General features: G+C 43.0%; 1 protein-coding gene across 22 annotated transcripts in view; it reads right to left on the bottom strand.

Moving 5' to 3' along the window:
- The window catches only part of SORBS1 (sorbin and SH3 domain containing 1), a 510,557-nt gene extending 490,726 nt beyond the window's left edge, over positions 1 to 19,831 (bottom strand). For 12 of the 22 annotated variants that reach the window (XM_033940068.1, XM_033940054.1, XM_033940065.1 and 9 more), the window contains exon 1: positions 19,112 to 19,252. The gene's annotated coding sequence lies outside the window, so the exon portion shown is untranslated. The other 10 variants (XM_033940072.1, XM_033940074.1, XM_033940076.1 and 7 more) reach the window with 5 other exon arrangements.
- Positions 19,832 to 21,347: the final 1,516 nt, after the last annotated feature.

The raw sequence follows: 21,347 nt of genomic DNA, 5'->3' as shown, positions 1-21,347 counted from the left end.
CCGTCTTGCGCTCAGTTGTCGGCGCGCGCCTTTGTCTTCCGCGTTACTGTCTATGAACCCATTTAGACATGCTGAAATTTGGATTCTTGCTGGGACTATCCTTTTAAAAGAATAAAGATTTTGTTTGGCTGGAAGGATGTCTCCCTTGCTTTGTTTTCTGTACTATTAATATTATGTTGTCATTGTATTGTTAGCTCTGCTATTTGAACTTCGGTGTGGTTTTCGTACCGTTTTATGGTAGTCCTATTACTAGGGGCTCCTTTTACTAAGCGGTTTTTAGCAAAGAGAGCTGCGCTGAATGGCCAGCGCTGCTCTCGATGCTCATTGAGTGAATCTCTTTATAAAGGTGGTTAATGAATCCCAAAAAATAAAATAAGATGCAACCATAAGGCACAAAGATGCTGCAGCAAAACCAAATTGATATGACATTTTTGGTCCCAAAACAGAATATCTGACTTTTTTTTTTCCATTACAAATATCTGTCAATGCTATACTGTATTTTAAGCTTATTACCATATTAAACAGTTTAAAAATTCATTCCCCTTCTGTAGTAATCATAAAGTTCATATAAACATTGTTAAAACATTCAAGGCTAGTGGAATTTGAGACTTTCCTAGCCTCTTTCCAGCTACTGAACAGCAGGGATGTGTCTGGCAAGTCTCTTACTACATCTGCCTCGCATAGTATTATTAATCATTGATGTACCTTTTGCAAAAATGTGTGGCTGCTGCAGCTAGCTGGAAAAGAGTATGGATCAATCAGAGAAGAATGGGGAAGAATATGCAGTTTTGCTCTTCTCAATTACTTTAAATGCATAAGTTAAGGAATTATTGGTAGATATTGAAGCTAAAGGTCACCAAGAGCCCCTAAATATTCCCTAAGACCTTTAAATTCACTTCTGCTGCATACTTAATCCTGAACAGGAGAAAAGTAATGCTTTTGCTCTAATCTATAGGCCACTTTAACCGACAGACATCATCAGCATGTGCTTTAAAACTCCTGTCTGTATTTTTGATCTTCAATTTACCAACAGGCAGCTAAAACTACTCAATAAGAAAGAAGAGCAAATTGTGGACATACTATTAAATAACTTTGAAAATGAAGGAATAAATCAGCTTATTTTATCTTCATCCTATATATCATTTAATATGATTGTAAACCGCTTAGATCCGCATGTCTGGAATATGCAGTGTAGCAAGTTTTTAATTAACTAACATCTTCGCCAGTCTCATATTTTCTCGTCTCTCTTTTGGTCGTTCCTGGTCTGCCTTCAATCACGTTTCATTGGGAGGGGCGTGGCAAACCCCATGTTTTTGGATGTCAACAAGACGTGCTGTCAGATCTAACCCAGGATGTTACTGGAGTTTTTTCTGTCCTAAATAAAGTCTCTCTTCTGTCCTTAAATTCACAGAACAAAAGTGGAACTAACCCTATTAGGAAGTCTGCAGATGTAGGAGGGAAAAAGAAACATCTCTTCAGCAATAACAAAACACTGTCTTTTCTAAATCTTCCATACATGCCTACCTCAGCAAAATCAACTGTAAAACCTTGGGAACACAAAAACTTGTATGGGATTTTTTTTTTTTTGTTTTATATTGGAGACTATTAGGTCAAAGATAAGTCTCGGGGGAGGGGGGGAAAGAAACCTATTAGCTATAGAATCCTGTGCTCATATTGAGACCACAAAACTAAACACTGTGCAGATAAAAACCACACTTGTATTTTATTTTTAAAAATATACACTGCCTTCCTGGAAGTCTTCCAAAGTAGATTACATTATATATTATACGGGCTGTACATAGATTAAAAATTTTAATTACATAATTAATTGCATAAAAGTACCCCCCTCACATCTCCTTCTGTAAAGTGCAATATACAGTATACATAGCAGATAAATTCTCAAAAACTGACACATTGCAAGTCAATTGCCCACAGAAAGATATATCAAATCCCCATTAACCCCCTTACTAAACTAAAAATTATTTTTAAAAATCTTACCTTTATTTAGTGATTTTATCTTTCTAATCATCTCATTTTGCATCTCTGGTTCTACATCTCTGCTCTGTCTATTCACTGTTTCTTCGTCTCGTCTCTTTCCTTCCCTTCCATTCATGGGCCCCATCGTCTCCCTCGCCTTCCCTTCTTTTCCCTTCCCTTCCATGGGTACCCTCTCTTCCCTCCCCTCCCTCTTCCCACTACTCTGTGCTCATCATTTCTCTCCTTCCTTCCTCTGTCACCAACTCCTTGGCTTTTCCCATCCCTATTTCCAAAATCTGGTCCTCTCAAAGATTTACCCCACCCCCACCATCTGCACCTCTTTCTCCCAGTGCAAATCTTCCTGTGATTCTCTCCTTCCTTCCTCTGTGGTTGGATCTTTCTTTCTTTCTCTCCTCCCTTCCTCTCTCCATGATCCTCTCCTCCTTCATTCAGTGGTTACCTGCCTGCCTCCCTCCATGTTTGGTTATCTCCATCATTCCCTCTGTGGTCAGGTTGGTTACTCTTTTTCCTTCCCTCCAACTAAACTTTTATAGCCTGCCAGCAGTGCTAGCAATCAAAGTAGAGCACTACTGGCAGGCTCACCCGCTCAACAGCCTCTCACGATCTCTTCAGTCCTTGCTACATCGGAACAGACAATGTTACTTCCTGTTCCATTGCAGAAGGGTCTAAAGCAGGGGTCTCAAAGTCCCTCCTTGAGGTCCGCAATCCAGTTGGGTTTTCAGGATTTCCCCAATGAATATGCATGAGATCTATGTGCATGCACTGCTTTTACTGCATATTCATTGGGGAAAATCCTGAAAACTAAACTGGATTGCAGCCCTCAAGGAGGGACTTTGAGATCCCTGGTCTAAAGAGACCACAAGAGGCTAGAGATCTATTTGCATGCATGGTTTCCATTATATGCAAATAGATCTCATGCATGTTAAACCAGTATGTTAAATAAAACAATATCCAAAGTCATTTAAATAAAATACCTCAACAAAAAACTATTATACAGTACAACCAATCATTAAACCTAAGATACTATATATGGCATCCAGAGATGTGCACGAAAATTAACTAACAAGCTAACCATCGATAGCTGAACAGCAACCATTAACCGGCACTCATAAAAATTTGCATACACATCTGGCTGCACTCTATTTTATAAGGCAGGGCGCTTAATTCCCATAGTGTGTAATTCAAATGAGAGTGTGGACATGGACATGTTGAGGTCCCTCCAAAAAGGTACATGCATAGTTTTAGAATATTAGGTCAGTGGACCCAACTTGGGTAGCAACATTCACACCAGCTTTCTGCAGCCTTAAGTCTGGCACCTAACATTTGTGCACAAGAATCAGAGCTAAGCACTCAAAAATTAGTCAATTGTATAATCATATGAACAGATACCTTAAATAATCTATTTATAGACCTCAGCGGTGTAACTGTGTGTATAGCAATCTCCACACATAGATTAACAACACCAAGGCTAAGGATATTTCAGTTTGGAGAAGACAGCTAAGGGCAGATATTGATATACTGTAGGTCTATGAAATCTTACTCTTTCAAAAAGTACAAAGACTATGGGGACACTCCATGAAGCTACATAGTAGCACATTTAAAACAAATAGAAGAAAAAAAAAAATTTTCACTCAGCATATAGTTAAGCGCTGGAACTTAATGTACCTGGATTTTTTTTAAAAGGGTTTGTACAGTTTCCTGGAGGAAAAGTTCATTAACTATGTAGGTATGCCTAAAGAAAGGCACTGCTTATCCCCAATATTCTTTTCTCTTTTAAAGTGCTAGTGCTTAATAATGCATTTAGAGCTGACAAACAGGCGGGGTTCCCTGATTGGAAAAACCTTAATAATCATTATAGTATGGAGTTTCTGTGTTTTCAGACAGACTTCTTGGGTCACCAGGCTGCCCAGTGGTACAAAATGTTATGTGGATTTAATAAGAAGAAATTAAAAACTGGTTTAAAAGATATTTGGAGCATTGAGATTAAGCATGAAATTACTGCATCTCAATGGCCACGAATTTGGTAAATTAGATAGTTTTGTCTAATAGATGTTGGCATTGTCATCTAGAAGTAGGAACTTTAGATCATTTATTGTTTCATTGCCCATGTATTATGAATTTTTGGAAATCAATTTGGGACCAAATTAATAATTTATTAGCTAACCCAGTGGCATTATCCTATGATACTGTGATATTTGGTATGGAAATGAGAGCAAAAAGTCAGATTTCTGCGAATAACAATAAATTACTACTTATAATGACTGGTGTTGCCATTCAGCAAATTACATATAATTGGAAGGATTGGAGGAGATTAAATTACAACTTCTGGTGGAATTCTTTATGCTATATCTATAAAATGGAAAGGTTTATTGCATTACAACGGGGATATTTTAAGAAGTTTCAGGATGTGTGGAAACCATTGACAAAGTATTGTAAAGATTAATTTGAATTTGTTTCCCTTATATTTATCAACTTAAGGTATAGGGAGGGGGGGAAGTTTATTATTATATGTTTTATATGATAATGGAATATATGGGAGGGAAGGATGGGAAAGGGGAATTTAATTTAATTTAATTATTATATATCGCTAATAACCGTGAGGAAGGGATAAGAATTTATGAAATATATCAATGATTGTTTGTAAGTGATGTATTTATTGTTAATATGAATGAATATATTTAACATTTAATGTATTTTTGAAAATGAATAAAGAATTAATAAAAAAAATAATAATAATAATGCATTTAGATTTTTTTAATGAATAAATGAAACAGCGTGTGGCGAAACATAGTCCTATGTCGGAAAATGTACCCCTAGCCGTGTTGATGAATATTTATTCATTTTTAAAAAATCTAAATGCACTATTAAGCACTAGTACTTTAAAAGAGAAAAGAATATTAGACCGATGAAGAAGTTGGTGTTGTTAATCTGTGTGTGGAGATTGCTATACACACAGTTACACCGCTGAGGTCTATAAATAGATTATTTAAGGTATCTGTTCATATGATATCATTTACCTGGCATCTTATAAGAATATCTTAAATCGAATACGAGTAATACAAAACACGGCGATGCATTTGATTTTTGGGCTGAAAAAAATGTTACAATGTGAGTCCTTTTTATCAACGGCTTCATTGGTTGCCATTTGAGGCAAGAACTTTGTTTAAATTTGGTTGCATTTGCTTTAAAGCACTGTTTGGTCTGGCTCCAGGATACCTATCCTCTCAATTTAAGTTACAGAAGTCTAATAAAAATACCCGAAATAATTATATGTTTATGTATCCATGTTTAAAAGCTTGTCGTTATAAGAGATTTCTGGACAAGACTTTTGCATTTCATTTAGGAAAAATGAATTCCTGATTAAGTACTCTGATTCCACAAGCACAATCATTTTATGCTTTTAGGACATTATTAAAAACTTATCCATTTGATAAGTTTGTAACTTGAACATTGTTATATCTCTGCTTATATGTACGTTTCACCAATTGTACAGCCCTTCTTTAGTGTGAACCACCTGGAACTTATGGTTGGGCGGTATACAAGAATAAAGATTATTATTATAGACTCTTAACAAAGGCAGGATTGCCGAAACACTGCCATTATCACGTCTACTGGTTTGATACAGTGATGTTTTCCAAAAAAGTACAGTTTAGTGTTCGATATCCTTTGCCTCACAACTTCCCCTTTTCTGGATTCACCTTCGCCGTTGTTGAGAGCCATACCTAGCTCTCCCTTTGAGTGTACTGATTAAGGGTCCAAGCCTGTCTGCTAACCACACTACCCCAATGGACAAAGTGATGCACATTAGGAAGAATAATCCACATCATGCTTGGTTCCACATTGTGGATAATACATTGAAATCTTTTGCTCAGTGTGCAGTAGCAGATAAAAAGTAAACAGAATACTAGAAATTGTACAGAAGGGAACGGAGAATATCATTATGCCTCCATCTCTCTCCATATGTAATTCTGGTCAGTGAATTAAAAAAATAATAATTGGAACTAGTAAAATGGACAACCAAAATGATTAAGGCTAAAGAGGTTAGGATATTTCAGTTTGGAGAAGACAGCTAAGGGCAGATATTGATATACTGTAGGTCTATGAAATCTTACTCTTTCAAAAAGTACAAAGACTATGGGGACACTCCATGAAGCTACATAGTAGCACATTTAAAACAAATAGAAGAAAATTTTTTTTTTCACTCAGCATATAATTAAGCGCTGGAACTTTATGTACCTGGATTTTTTAAAAAGGGTTTGTACAGTTTCCTGGAGGAAAAGTCCATTAACTATGTAGGTATGCCTAAAAAAAGGCACGGCTTATCCCCAAGATTAAGTAGCATGGAATCTTCCTACATTTTGAGACTCTGCCAGGTACTTGTAACCTAGACTTGCCCCTGTAAGAAATAGCATACTAGGCTAAACAGACCTTTCGGCTGACCCAGCAGGGCAACTCTTATGTGCATCAGCATCTGCATTTTTTTAAACAAACATTTTGAATACAAAATTGCAAGTAAAACACATGCTTCAGTAATACAGAAAGGAAAAAACAATTGCTCCATTTAAAAAAAAAAAAAAAAAAAAAACCCACCCCAAAGAGGTATCTTTAACAATCTTCCTTAGACCACCATTATTGGAACTGTGGGTCAGGAACTAGATGAGTGGAAAGCAACGGAGATCGGCGGTTAGTGGAAATTGCGCTGAGGAAAGGGATGTTACCATTGATGTGCCTCAAGGTTTGGTTCTTGGGCCTGTTCAACATTTTTTTAAGCAATATTGCCAAAGGGCTGTCTAGTAAGATTTTTTTGCCTCTTTGTGGATGATACCAAAATCTGCAATAGACACCCCTGATGGTATGGATAAAATGAGGAATGACCTAGCAAAGCTTGAGGAATGGTCTGAAATTTGGCAGCCAAGATTTAATGCTAAGAAATGCAAGGTCACACATTTAGGCTGCAAAAATGTGGAATATGGAGATAGAAGAAGACTCTGTCAGGTCCAGAGAAGCTAAGAACAACTCTCCTGGAGCCACCAAGGTCCAGAGAAGCTAAGAACAACTCCCCCGGAGCCACCAAGGTCCAGAGAAACTAAGAACAACTCTCCCAGAGCCACCAAGGTCCAGAGAAACTAAGAACAACTCTCCCGGAGCCACCAAGGTCCAGAGAAACTAAGAACAACTCTCCCAGAACCACCAAGGTCCAGAGAAGCTAAAAACAACTCCCCCGGAGCCACCAAGGTCCAGAGAAACTAAGAACAACTCTCCCGGAGCCACCAAGGTCCAGAGAAACTAAGAACAACTCTCCCGGAGCCACCAAGGTCCAGAGAAGCTAAGAACAACTCTCCCAGAGCCACCAAGGTCCAGAGAAGCTAAGAACAACTCCCCTGGAGCCACCAAGGTCCAGAGAAACTAAGAACAACTCCCCCGGAGCCATCAATGTCCAGAGAAGCTAAAAACAACTCCCCCGGAGCCACCAAGGTCCAGAGAAGCTAAGAACAACTCTCCCGGAGCCACCAAGGTCCAGAGAAACTAAGAACAACTCCCCCGGAGCCATCAATGTCCAGAGAAGCTAAAAACAACTCCCCCAGAGCCACCAAGGTCCAGAGAAGCTAAGAACAACTCCCCCGGAGCCACCAAGGTCCAGAGAAGCTAAGAACAACTCCCCTGGAGCCACCAAGGTCCAGAGAAGCTAAGAACAACTCCTCCGGAGCCACCAAGGTCCAGAGAAGCTAAGAACAACTCCCCCGGAGCCACCAAGGTCCAGAGAAGCTAAGAACAACTCCCCCGGAGCCACCAAGGTCCAGAGAAGCTAAGAACAACTCCCCCGGAGCCACCAAGGTCCAGAGAAGCTAAGAACAACTCCCCCGGAGCCACCGAGGTGATCACTGAGCGCACAGTTTCCATCCTGAACAGGGAACTTTGAGAGCTATATTGACCACTTTGGAGGTCCAGAAACCCCCCAAACATTGTGATTTTAGGATTTTAAGGGTGGGGGAACTAGGGCTAACTCCAAAACTCACTTTTCAAGACCCCCCTCAGCCCTGTACTCATTGTGCCATGCTGTGCTGGGAGCTGCAGTAAAGCAAGCTGAAACAGCTTTCACGGCGATCCTCTGCCTCAACAAGTCTTGCTATCAAACTGATGGTCTTCTGACCGGCTCAAGTCCAATGGCCGAGGACCTCTGCTACCCATGGAACATATTGCACACGTGACTTGGTGGAGGAACACAGTTGGCTCTGATCCCGGACACACCTCCACGGAGCCATTCAGCCTGCGCTCAAACCCACTAGCAGACGAGCCTGGGGTGAGCTAGCTCCCAAGGGAACAGTCTCTGAGCCCCAATTTGAAAGTGCAGTCTGTCCAAAAGTTGCACTTCTAGACAGCCAACCCCCTGGAAACAGACTTTTGCCTCAAAGTCTGCGATCTCCCACAGCCAGAGCTGTCCCTGCTGGGAACCTCTGCAGCACGAAGGCACAAAACACACACAAAAAAATACTGACTTTAAAGAAAAATAAACATGAGCAGAAGAGACTAGCTCCTGTCTCATTTGTAAGAAAGCAACTGGATACCTGAGGGCAGTCCTCAGGTAAGAGGGGAGGGTCTAAAAAATTATGTAAATGAGGCTTCCTACAAGCAGTTTTGCGACATAGGATGCATAAATCCACTTGTCCAGGAATAGAGCAGGATTGTACAAGAGCCAACGTTCAGTTCGCTGCTGAACGGGGGATGATATGCTGGCTGGGAGGAGAACAGCCTTCATTTGAGACATTATTAAGAGGAAACAAAGTAACTCAGCAGCAAGAAATAGAGCGTTCACATTCAGTAGGTATGTGCTGCCATCTTGGCTACCCCCAGTATTTGAAATTCTAATGGAGCTGGTTCTGGGACCCAATTTCATAAAGATACACAAGCACCCTGTTTTGAAAGTGAGCTTTTAAAACACATGCCCATAAAAAGAACAAAAATTATACTATAAGGAGGCTTTAAAATGTACTCTCCATCTATAGTTTTACTTCCCTTTCCTTTCACGTCCTTCTTTCACTTAGGGCTCCTTTTATCAAGCCGCGCCCGACTTTTCATCATGCGTTAACCCCCCGTGCTGGCCTAAAAACTACCGCCTGCTCAAGAGGAGGCGGTAGCAGCTAGCGCGGCCAGCGGTTTAGCACACGGTATTACGCGCGTTAAACCGCCAACGCGCCTTTGTAAAAGGAGCCCTTAATGTTACTTAAGGCCATGACAAAACAAGTGACCCTCAATGTCAGTTCAGCGATCACCCTAAAATCTCAGTACCGGATGCTCAGCATTCCCTTGATTAAATGCAGATCACTTCAGGAACAGATATCAATGAAATCGGGTGCCAGTACACAAGAGCTTTCAGGGCTGCTAATATTTTACACCTTTTTTTTTTGGCAAATATTTTTTTTTATTAAAGCAAAATGGCAAGAAACATCAAAATGTCAGCTTTTAAACATACATATTCCCAAGCTAACAATCACCACAAAGAGGAAAAGTATAATCATCAGAACCCAAACAACTCTTATCCCCAAATCCTATCCTCCCCCCTCCCCCCCAATGAATATTTTCCACAATTAACCTGCTAGGTATAATCAAGAAGGGTATTACAACCAGGACGAAAGAAGTTATCCTCCCGTTGTATCGGGCGATGGTGCACCTGCATCTGGAATACTGCGTCCAATATTGTTCGCTGTACCTTAAGAAGGATATGGTGTTACTCAAGAAGGTTCAGAGGAGAGCGACATGTCTGATAAAAGGGATGGAAAACCTTTCATACGCTGAGAGATTGGAGAAACTGGGTCTCTTTTCCCTGGAGAAGAGGAGACTTAGAGGGGATATGATAGAGACTTATAAGATCATGAGGGGCATAGAGAGAGTAGAGAGGGACAGATTATTCAAACTTTCAAAAAATAAAAGAACAAGAGGGCATTCGGAAAAGCTGAAAGGGGACAGATTCAAAACAAATGCTAGGAAGTTCTTCTTTACCCAGCGTGTGGTAGATACCTGGAATGCGCTTGCAGAGGACGTAATAGGGCAGAATACGGTATTGGGGTTTAAGAAAGGATTGGAAAATTTCCTGCTGGAAAGGGGGATAGAAGGGTATAAATAGAGGATCACTGCACAGGTCCTGGACCTGTTGGGCCACCATGTGAGCGGGCTGCTGGACACGATGGACCTCAGGTCTGACCCAGCAGAGGCATTGCTTATGTTCTTATAAAGTACTGTAACTCACTACAGGTTACAAATGACTTTAGCAAGGAAAATCACGACAACTATGGAAACAGTGAGTGTAATAGTAAGCTTGTACTTACTTCAAATCACATGCTGAAGTCGTTCCCAACCTTTCATCACTATTCTACTCCTTCATGAGTTTGAGATGTCTCATATACCACCAGGCTCACAAATTTTACATTTTTTTTTTTCAAGTTCCAGTGTCAATATTTCATATTTACAATGGCCATGACTTTTCAAGTACGGTAATACCTGAATATTAGGCACCAGCCACTATAGTGGCTGATATTATCCAGATAACCATCCAGATAATTTATCTAGGTCAGTGTTCTTCAACCACCGGTCCATGGACCAGTGCCGGTCCACAGAAATTTCCTGCCGGTCCACAGGGCCAGCATGTGCATCAGACCCAAAACAGTGTTCTTCAACTGCCAGTCCATGGTGCGATCAATGTGGCGTTATCTTCGAGCCAGCTCCCTCTTCCTAACTGATTCATTGAACAAAGCCACGGGCAGTGGCTCCTACGGGCATCCTGCGCCTGAACCAGAAGCCTTCTCTCTGACGTTGCAACGTCAGAGAGAAGGCTTCCAGATGAGGCACGGGACGTGCAAGGTGCAATTAGTACTATTCTGGGGGCGAGGTCTGGGGTGCAGATTGGATAGAGATGGGCGGGGTCTGGCCCACGACTTAGCCCAGTGGTCTTCAACCGCCAGTCCACAGAATAATTCTTTTATTTCTGCCGGTCCATAGGTGTAAAAAGGTTGAAAAACACTGATCTAGGTGATGGCACTGAATATAGTACAGTCAGTCTCCAGACAACCCTGACTCCGCCCCAGCACTATCTGGATAGCATCAGGGTAGTCTGCACTGCAGAGATTGCCAGCAGCAACGCCTGGATATTGCCACTGAAAAATCCAGGTATGGTGCTGGTTAGCAGCATCTGCTACCCAGATAAGTGCTGCTGAATACTGGGCAATAAATTTATAGAAAACTAGCTTTAAAAAAAAGCCTGTCACAACCGACAGGATAGAATTCCAGCACTTCCAACTTTCCTTCCCCCTTGCTTCCCCCAACCTAACACCCTCTCCTGATGAAAACATTATGAAACCCTTCCTCCAGACAACTTTCCCTGTCCCAGGACTCTCTAGTTACTCCCAGCTGCCCTTTACTCCAGAAGAAGGTAAGGTCTTTGGAGGCAAGCCCACCAGCCAATTGAGCCATATCAGCCACAGCTTTGCTGTACCCCATCAGCTAGCTATGCACATGCGCTGGAAGGACAAAGCAACTATGGTCTGGAAGCAGCACATGCTAATTGCAAATGGCATTTTACTATATGCCACATGCTATTTCTATTGAGTACTAATGCAGAGTGTCCACCAGGAAACGGAGACAAATGCCCCTAACTAAAAAAACAAAAACCCAAGCACAAATCATAGGAAACTGGATTTTTTTTTTTTTTTAAATGCCCCAGGAAAGAGACTTGGGAGTACTGGTAGACAAGTCAATGAAGCCGTCCGTGCAATGCGCAGCGGCGGCAAAAAGGGCGAACAGAATGCTAGGAATGATTAAGAAGGGGATCACGAACAGATCGGAGAAGGTTATCATGCTGCTGTACCGGGTCATGATACACCCTCCACCTGGAATACTGTGTCCAGCACTGTTTGCCGTACATGAAGAAGGACATAGTAATACTCGAAAGGGTCCAGAGAAGAGCGACTAAATTGGTTACGGGGCTGGAGGAGTTGCTGTACAGTGAGAGATTAGAGAAACTGGGCCTCTTCTCCCTTGAAAAGAGGAGACAGAGGGGACATGATAGAAACATTCAAGATAATGAAGGGAATAGACTTAGTAGATAAAGACACAGACCACCAAACCATTGTAGTAGCCTTCCTCTGGACCGACTCTATCCAGTTTATATCTTTTTGAAAATGGGGTTTCCAGAATGGAACACTCTAAATCAGTGTTCTTCAACCTTTTTACACCTACGGACCGGCAGAAATAAAAGAATTATTTTGTGGACCAGCATCGGTCCGCAGACTGGCGGTTAAAGAACACTGGGCTAAGTCGTGGGCCAGACCCTCCCCATCTCTACCCAATCTCCACCCCAGACCCTGCCCCCATAGTCCTAATTGTAACACTATTTTTTCCATTCATTTTTCATATATACACACAATATCATCTTATTAACAACGCATCGATCGCACCGCAGACCGGCAGTTGAAGAACACAGTTTTGGGCCTGTTGCACATGTCGGCCCTGTGGACCGGCAGGAAATTTCTGTGGACCGGCACCGGTCCATGGAGCAGTGGTTGAAGAACACTGCTCTAAATATTCAGTATTGAATATTCTAAATAAGGTCTCACCAAAGTCTTATACAGGGACATCAATGCCTCCTTTTTCCGACTGGTCATTCTTCTCCCTATGCACCCAAGCATCCTTCTAGCTTTTGCCATCGCCTTTCAACCTGATTGGCCACCTTAAGATCAACACATATTATCACACCCAAGTCCCCACTCCTGTTTCGTGCACCAAAGTTCTTCAACCCCTAAACCAGTGTATCGCAAACTGTGTGCCATGGCACACTAGCGTGCTTCACGAGATTTCAGGTGTGCCGCCAGACACTGGGAAGGAGGAAAGGCGCTGGCTGACTGCCTACAGGACATGCCTCTCACAGTGAGAGGAATATCCTATAGCCAATCAGCCACCACCAGCATCTTTCCTCCTCCCTGGTGTCTCTCCTCCTCGCCACACCTCTTCTTTTTCTGCACCCCCCACCCCTCACTGGTGAATCAGAGCCCCATTTGGAAGGTCTCTGAGCATGCACGGATGTTGACTGAATGACGTCAAACATGCGCGAGTTGTCATCGCATCAACGTCAGGTCAGTTCTGGGTGCCCTTGAGCCAAGGCCACCACTTTAGCGTGCCACGGCTTACAAAGTTTGCGAGACACTGCCCTAAACTGTACCGTTGTCTTGGGTTTTTGTAGCCCAAATGCATGCCCTTGCATTTCTTAACATTAAATCTTAGCTGCCAAATTTCAGATCATTGCTCAAGCTTCACTAGGTCCTTCCTCATGTTTTCCATACCATCAGATTTTGGTGTCATATGCAAAGAGGCAAATCTTACCAGTCAGTCCTTCAGCAATGTTGCTTACAAAAATGTTTTAAAGAACAGGCCCAAGAACCGAATCTTGCGGCACATCACTGGTAACATCCCTTTCCTCAGAGCGATCTCCACTGACCACTACCATCTGTCACCTTCCACTCAACCAGTTCCCGATCCAGTCCTTCACTTTGGGGCCCATCCCGAGGGCACTCAGCTTATTTATGAGACGTTTGTGTGGAACACTGTCAAAGGCTTTGCTAAAATCTAGATACACCACATCTAGCGCTCTCCCTCTATCCAATTCTCTACTCACCCAGTCAAAGGCATTAATCAGAGTTGTCTGACAAGAACTGCCTCTAGTAAATCCACGTTGCCTCGAGTCCTGTAATCCACAGGATTCCAGAAATTGCACTATTCTCTGTTTTAAAGGCATTTCCATTAATTTACTTACCAAGTAGCGCCACATACATGTGTATGTTACTGCCGATTATAAAAGAGCACTACATGTACGTCCCCCATGTGAAGCGTCTCTTTTTTAATGCACGTACATTTATGAAATGGCCCTTTTGTATGTAGCATTATACATACATCTTCACTGAGCCTTTTATAAAATATTAACCTAGTTTTAAATGGGCAGACATCTCTTCCCCCCACCTACACATCTGTACTTGCATTAGTTTGCTTTCCACCTTGGTTATTTTAAGTTTTCCTCTCCATCTGCTCTTTGCTTTCATCTCGTCTGACTTCTAACTTTGTTGCCTGGTTCACCATTGCTTTATATTTTCTTTTGCCTCTCTCCTTTCATCTGGCTTGGACATCTTTCTTTAATTTCTTCCTAGTTTTCTTTTTACCTCTCCTACTTCTCACCCTTCATTGCTTCATTTCCCAGCTTTTCATCTTCCGGTCCAACTTTCATTATTAATTTCTTATCCCCTCTTGTAGGTCTGAGAACTGCAATCCCCCCCCCCAAAAAAAAAAAAAAAAAACCCTGAACATCTCTCTAATCTTGCTCTTTCAAATGGCAAGAAAACAACAACAGAAGCAAAACAATTATTACAATCACGTGAATAGAAGAACTAAAGCAGAGTATTGCTCTTCCTCTCCTCATGGCTGCATTTTCTTCCTCATGTCCCCACCCCCAACATGTGCAAGCTATGTCTAATCAGGAAAACCATATGATGGAGTGATAGTAAAAACTGTATCCTTCCTGTCCCCACAACTGTCTTCTCTGGAGTTGAGGAGTAGCCTAATATTTACAGCAGCAGGCTAAGAATCAGGGAAGCCAAGGTTCAAATCCCACTCCGGCTCCTTGTGACCTTGGGCAAGTCACTTAACCCTCCATTGCTCAGGTGCAAACTTAAGACTGCGAGTCCACTAGGGACAGAAAAATACCTCCTGTCCCTGAATGTAACACCTCAAACTATTGAAAAGGGTTAAATCCAAATTTCTTTCCTATCTTCCATGGATAGGAATTTGGATTTGGAGGCTGCTGCCTCCGATTTAGTTCTGCAGACAGCTGTTTCACTTGTTCCTCTCTTACTACGGGTGACAGCCTCAGGTTCCCAACTTCCCATCTTCCCCTGAAGCAATGACAGTGTTTATTTGTATTTCACTTCCCTAGGTCAACAGCCAGCAACAAGACCGGCCAGATCCCCTGCTTAAGGCTGCCACGTTGTTGACACTTTGTTCATCAGGGAGAATATGGCTATTTTTCATGTTTCTAATTCTACTCTCCTGTGCCACGTCAACAGTTTGGTTGCATACCCTTAACAGGTTTCCACACGATATCCCTATTTTCCTCACATCCAAGAACTATATATACCCTTGATCTATTCCTTCAAATCATGCCACCTTTTCCTTCAGAAACTATCTATCTACTTCTATACAACTAAATATTAATCCCCTCCATCAAAAGTTAGAAAGACGAGGGGGGACACAAGATTAAATTCCATAGAAATACTTTTAAAACCAATAGGAGAAAACATTGATTCACTCAAGCTCTGGAACGCGTTGCCAAAGAATGTGGTAACAGTGATTAAAGTAGATGAGTTTACAAAAGGTTTGGATAAGTTTCTGGAGGAAAAGTCCATAGGGCTAGATTCACTAACCTGCCCGATCCGTGGCAGGCCGATGAATTCACTAAAGGCCAGCATGCAAATGGGGGCGATTGGAGGAACGCCCCACCACCACCACCACCACCCACACGGATCCCTAGTGAGCGATCCTGAAGTATGCATAGACCATCTTCTTTGTCTGTAGATGGTCTGCGCAAGCTTACAGAGCTACGAGCTGCTTTTTTTCTGTTGGTTTTTTTTTACTTTTTAATACTTTGTGAGCCTGTGGTTTTAACCCGCTTTAAACCTGCGAGTTAAAATCATGGGCTCCTGGGCAGGAGAGTCAGGGTGGCGAATCGGGGTGGCAAGATGAGATTTGGGGCGCAGGGAGGTGAGTCAGGGCGAGTCTGCCCAGTTCTGTCCACACTACAGAGGTTATATTTCTTTTTTTTTGTACGAAACAAAAACATTGTGATCATTAGAGTGAAAACCATGTCTATTCTGATGGCTCTTTGGCGGAGAATAGTAGAGGAACAGTTTATTTAATCAGCAGCACAGCCTGGCCCATTATGGCAGCAAGGCAGGAGAAGTCGGCAGAAAGCAGGAAAGGTCTAAAGCAACTGGTCCCCACCAGTCGCTTCTTTTTGGATCAGCCAGCCCAGTCAGTGTTCCTGAAAAAGTTTAGTGAATCGCGTCCTTCCTACTTTGCATACCGTTTACCCTCGTTTACCTTCATTTGCATGTGCAGATTGGAATCGGATCGGCCACAAGGTTAGTGAATTGGGTTGGGGGTCGCAAACCGATCGGTACACGATCGGTTTGTTTAGTGAATCTAGCTCATAGTCTGCTATTGAGACAGACATGGGGGAAGTCACTGCTTGCTCTAGGATCGGTAACATGGAATGTTGCTACTACGGTACTGTATTTGGGTTTTTGTCGGGTACTTGTGACCTGGTTTAGCCACTGTGGAAACAGGATACTGGGCCAGAGAGATTATTGGTTTGACCCAGTATGGCTATTCTTAAGTTCTTATAAGACTTTAAGTGTCCCTACAGAGGGACACTTAAATGGTTAAGTCCTCTTTTAAAAAGTTATTACTAGACAGCCCAAGGGGAAAACTGAGAACTGTTTCAAAGGGAGAGTTTAGAATGTAATTACACTGAGAAGACATCAGTGCATTCACAAACAGAAGCCTAATATGGTCCTTGCAGTAGGATGACTTTTTATGGAAAAGCTGCCCTCTCTCTCAGCACAAAACAATTGAGTGAGGAATGACTAGAGAATCTGCTAAGTCACAGGGCCCGATATCTACTCAAGAACCCTACTAGTGCACAGTGTCCCTATATGGAGACCAAGGACCAGATCCTTCGAACATTCTAATATTATAACTATATATGTTAAGCTGAGAAAAGGAGACTATTTGTTATACAAACAGGAAATGCTACAGAAAGCTGCTTGCACCGGAGGAGAGGATATCCTACATAGACGTTATCAAAATGGAAGGATCATTACATAATTTATGTAGACATTGTTTTTATATGTTGTATTGTTGAGATCAGTTACCTCGGAATCCACATCCCTTTGAAGAGGAAGTGACCCTGGGTGTATTTGCATTCCACGGTGTGACTGCATTCCCTGGGTATATTTGGATTATAGTATGACCTCCAGCACCAGGTGTGTGCAAATTCTAAACGGTGACTCCACCCACTTTTCTAGGTGTGCAGAATCTGACATGACTCCCTATGCTCCTGCTACATGTGGACTGTATGATGCTCAGATACAACCCCATCACCACCAATATATACTGAGAAATGCTCATCTCCTCCCTACCCCCACAAGATGTGTGCAGTTAATAAAGGAGGAGTTCTCAAACCCAGTCCTCAAGACACCCAATCAAGTTTTCAGGATACCCCATAGGTGATAGAATCGGAATCAGGGGGCCATCGCACAACGAATATGTTACTCAACACAGAGTAACTAGACAGCTTGGAGGAAGGGAGGGGTGGAGATTGTTTAATATGAGCCACACAAACTAAAATGTTCCACTGCCCGAGATACCCACAACGAATATGCAAGAGATATCTGTAAATAGTTAAGGTAGTTTGTCTCCTGCATATTGTGGGTTTCCTGAAAACCTGATTGGCTTGGTGTGTCCCAAAGACAAGACTGAGAACCCCTGTTCTAAAGCAATCCCTTATCCAGGTGTGTGCAGTTTCAGTCAGGTGTCTCATTATACAGACACTCGTGGCAGATAGGTGAAAGTCATATTGTGTTAATGGAAAACCAATTGCCTTTATAATAAATATTTATGGTCTTAATGTTGATGATCCCACCTTCTATGATGAAGTGGCTCATAATGGGTAAGGGGTAAAACGCAGACCTCACGGACCTGACGGAACTCGCGGATCTAAACCTGCACGGCCTTAAAAATCTGAGGTCCGCGTCCGTGCCACTTGTAGTTTCTGTCTCTGATAGACCTCTACGAGATTTTAGCGCTGACGGATCCGTCTCAGCATAGGGAGGGAAAAGTATTAGGATCCGTCAGCGCTAAAATCTCATCGAGGTCTATCAGAGCCAGAGACTAGTGCTGGAGCGGCAGAGCAGAAGCCAAGAGAGCGGGGACATAGGTTTGGGACATGCATTATGGAAAAGAAGTCTCCAAATGTTGCTGGGTGCTGCCGGGGTTCAGTCTGAGGATCGTAGGCATGAGGCAGAGCCTCAGCTGCTTTCCTTCCTCTGAATTTCTCGATGTACCCCCTCTGCTCTGCCTTTCTTGGGGAAGGGGTAAAACGCGGGCCTCAGTCTCTGACAGACTTCTATGAGATTTTAGTGCTAATGGATCCTAATACTTTTCCCTCCGTATGCTGAGACAGACCCGTCAGCGCTAAAATCTCATAGAGATCTGTCAGAGACAGAAGCTACAAGTGGCACAGACACGGACCTTAGATTTTTAAGGCCGTGCGGGTTTAGATCCGCGAAGTCCGTCAGGTCTGTGTTTTACCCCTTCCCCTCATAATGTAAATGTTACTAGCAGGCTTCCATATATAATTGGCCCCCTGCTCTTGGCTATATGTGACTTTCCTTTACCCTCCATGTTGTATGGATTCTGAAGTGTTCCCCTCACTCCCTTATGATATTGAGCATTAGTGACACCATGATTATGATAATCTATACATTTTATAAAAATAATCTGTACTGGGGCTCTCCAGAGACCATGCATGCAATACTGTCCCTGAGCCTACTTTGCAAAAATCCTACAGTCACGTGGGCTGTTTGCAAAGTCAGGAAAGAAGGTACAGATACGTCTAAGGGGGGGGGGAAGCTTCAACTCGCAGCACGCCCACACGTGTCCCTGCAGAAACCTCACACCGTTACCTTAGACGTCCATCCCGCAAAAGCGCAGCGGGCCTGAAAACAGAGGCCCCGACAGATGTTCTAAACAGCTGAGCACAGACCGGGCGCGCGCCTGACCCCGCCGCCGCTTCAGAACTGCCTTCCACCCAGCTGAATCGGTTCACTTTCAATGATTCGAAGCCCCGCTAAACCTTTCCCCCAAACTCACGAGTCTCAACGGCCGGCCAAGGTGAAGTTACGCACTTGTTCAACACGCTTCGCTCTTCAGACGTCTCGCCGGAACCATTCAAAACGGGAACCAGAGGGGGGTGGGTGCGAGGGAGTGAGAAAGCGTTTGCATAGTTTACTGTACTTACGCGCAGGGTCCTCCCCGAGCGAAGGCAACGCTGCGGGCGCCCGCTCTCCTCTGCGGAGCACGGCGCGGCGTTTGACTCCTTCGCACTGGAGCACGGTGGGCCGGCCATCCATCCATCCCATCCGCTCGGGTCAGCCTCCTCATTAGCATACAGCCTGAGCGCTGCTTCGGAGCGCTGGACCGACGATTTCGCTTCCCAACTCGGCTCTGCGAGAAGTTGACTGGGGCTCGACAGCGAAGAGAAAGTTCAGGGAAGAGCTTTTGGCTGCTCTTAGACGCCGTGAAAGCCAAAAAAAAACCCTAAACAAACCGTTTAAAGGCACTCTAGATCACTGCCGTTCAGGAGGTGCCCCCCCTCCCCGGAATGCGTCGCAAAGTTCGCAGAAAGTGCGCTAGGAAGGCAGGTTCTACGCAAATCTTTTAGGAGCGCGCAGCTTTGTTCGGGGGGAATCGTAACAAAGCGGAGAACTAGAACCTCTCTCGCGTCAAACATCCCGGGGCATGCGGAGAAAGTAAAATTTGCTTACCTGCGGGAGCTAGTCTCTGAGCGGTGCAACGGCACTAGCCTTAGGTCATGTAACTTGCAGCCTAGGAAAGCTTTGGAGACGCGCAGGGTGGTGTAGGGTAGGACATGACAGGACCCAAGGTTTCTTAGTTGGACAGAACAGAGGACGCAAGGGGAGAGAACAACTTCCACCAGAATAAGGCTAGTCTGCCCCACCCTCCTCTGTGTAACTGGAAAAATGTAGAAGAGCTGATAAGTTAGATAGGCCAGTGGCCTACCAAGAATAACTATTTCATGTAAACCACAACTAGGGAAATTGGCAAGCTTATAATTTGAGCAAGTAGGCTGATAGTCCAAATGCATTTGCTACTGGACAGGGGGGGAGCAGGGAAGGGGTGCTGCTGGACAGGGGGTAGGTAAGATGAAGGGAGAAGGCTTACTGCTGGACAGCCAAGGAAAGAGAAAGAGAAACAGAAAGACAGTGGCCAAGGAGAGAGACAGAAAAACTGACACACACAGACAGAAAGCGGCCAAGGAGAGAGAGAAAGAAAGACACACACACACATCTATTCTAGCACCCCTTTAATGTAACGGGCTTAAAGACTAGTGTGTATATATATGTGTGTGTGTGTATATATATATATACACATACATACATACATGTACTGTATATGTGTGTGTGTGTATATACACACACACATATACGTACACATACATACACACATATACAGTACATATATGTATGTATGTATATACACACACACATATATATATATACACACTATATATATATATATATACAGTGGTGCCTCACACAACGAACTTAATTGGTTCCAGGAGCAAGTTTGTTATGCGAAAAGTTCGTTATGTGAAACGCGTTTTCCCATAACAATACATGTTAAAAAAAATAATTCGTTCTGTAGCATAAAATATGCTAAGATGACATAAAAAAAGATAAATTTGTTATTATTTTTATTTAGATACATCTAAAAACATAATTGTTTTTTAAAACAACACACATTTTTTAAATTTAAAGACAGACTAAGTAGAGTCTAATTTTACAGTGAGAGAGGGCAGAGTCTCAGCGGCAAAAACTGGGACTTAACTGTTCATTTTTTTTTTTTTTCTAGCATCGGGGAAGCGGCGAGAGTAGCTCCGCCCCCCCCCCCCAACGCATCAGCAGTAGGCGCCGGGCCCCTGCGAGCCGACGGTCCGCCACTGCACAGGGAGCCAGGCGGAGAGAAGGCAGTTAAGCGCAGTGCCTGCGCGGAAGGATGCAGCTCGGGCGACTTCGTTGTGTGAAACGAAGTTCGTTGTGCGCAGCGTTCGCTGTGCGAGGCGTTCGTTATGCGAGGCACCACTGTATATATATGTGTGTGTGTGTGTGTGTGTGTATATATATATATATATATATATATATATATATACATATACAATATAATCTCGTTATAATGGACTTCAAGGGGCCTGGGAAAACAGTCTGTTATATCCAGAGTTGCATTTTTTTAAAAACTTTATTTAGGTCTGAAACGTACAATGAATGAACAACAGTCACTGCTCAAGCATATCGGCAACATCAATAACAAAACTCAGCAAAACTTTGGTATGGCACGAAATGATTGCAAAACCAGAACACTAAAAGATGTTAAGCATTATGTCGTACTGTACTGGAAAGAAAAATAATCTGTCATTTTCTTCAAGGCTGCATTTTGATACTATATCACTGGCACGC

The sequence above is a fragment of the Geotrypetes seraphini genome, chromosome 4, assembly GCF_902459505.1.
Source record: "Geotrypetes seraphini chromosome 4, aGeoSer1.1, whole genome shotgun sequence".
Classification (NCBI taxonomy): Eukaryota; Metazoa; Chordata; class Amphibia; order Gymnophiona; family Dermophiidae; genus Geotrypetes; species Geotrypetes seraphini.
The sequence above is the reverse complement of the archived record's forward strand: the minus strand, read 5'-3'. Positions and strand labels throughout refer to the sequence as shown.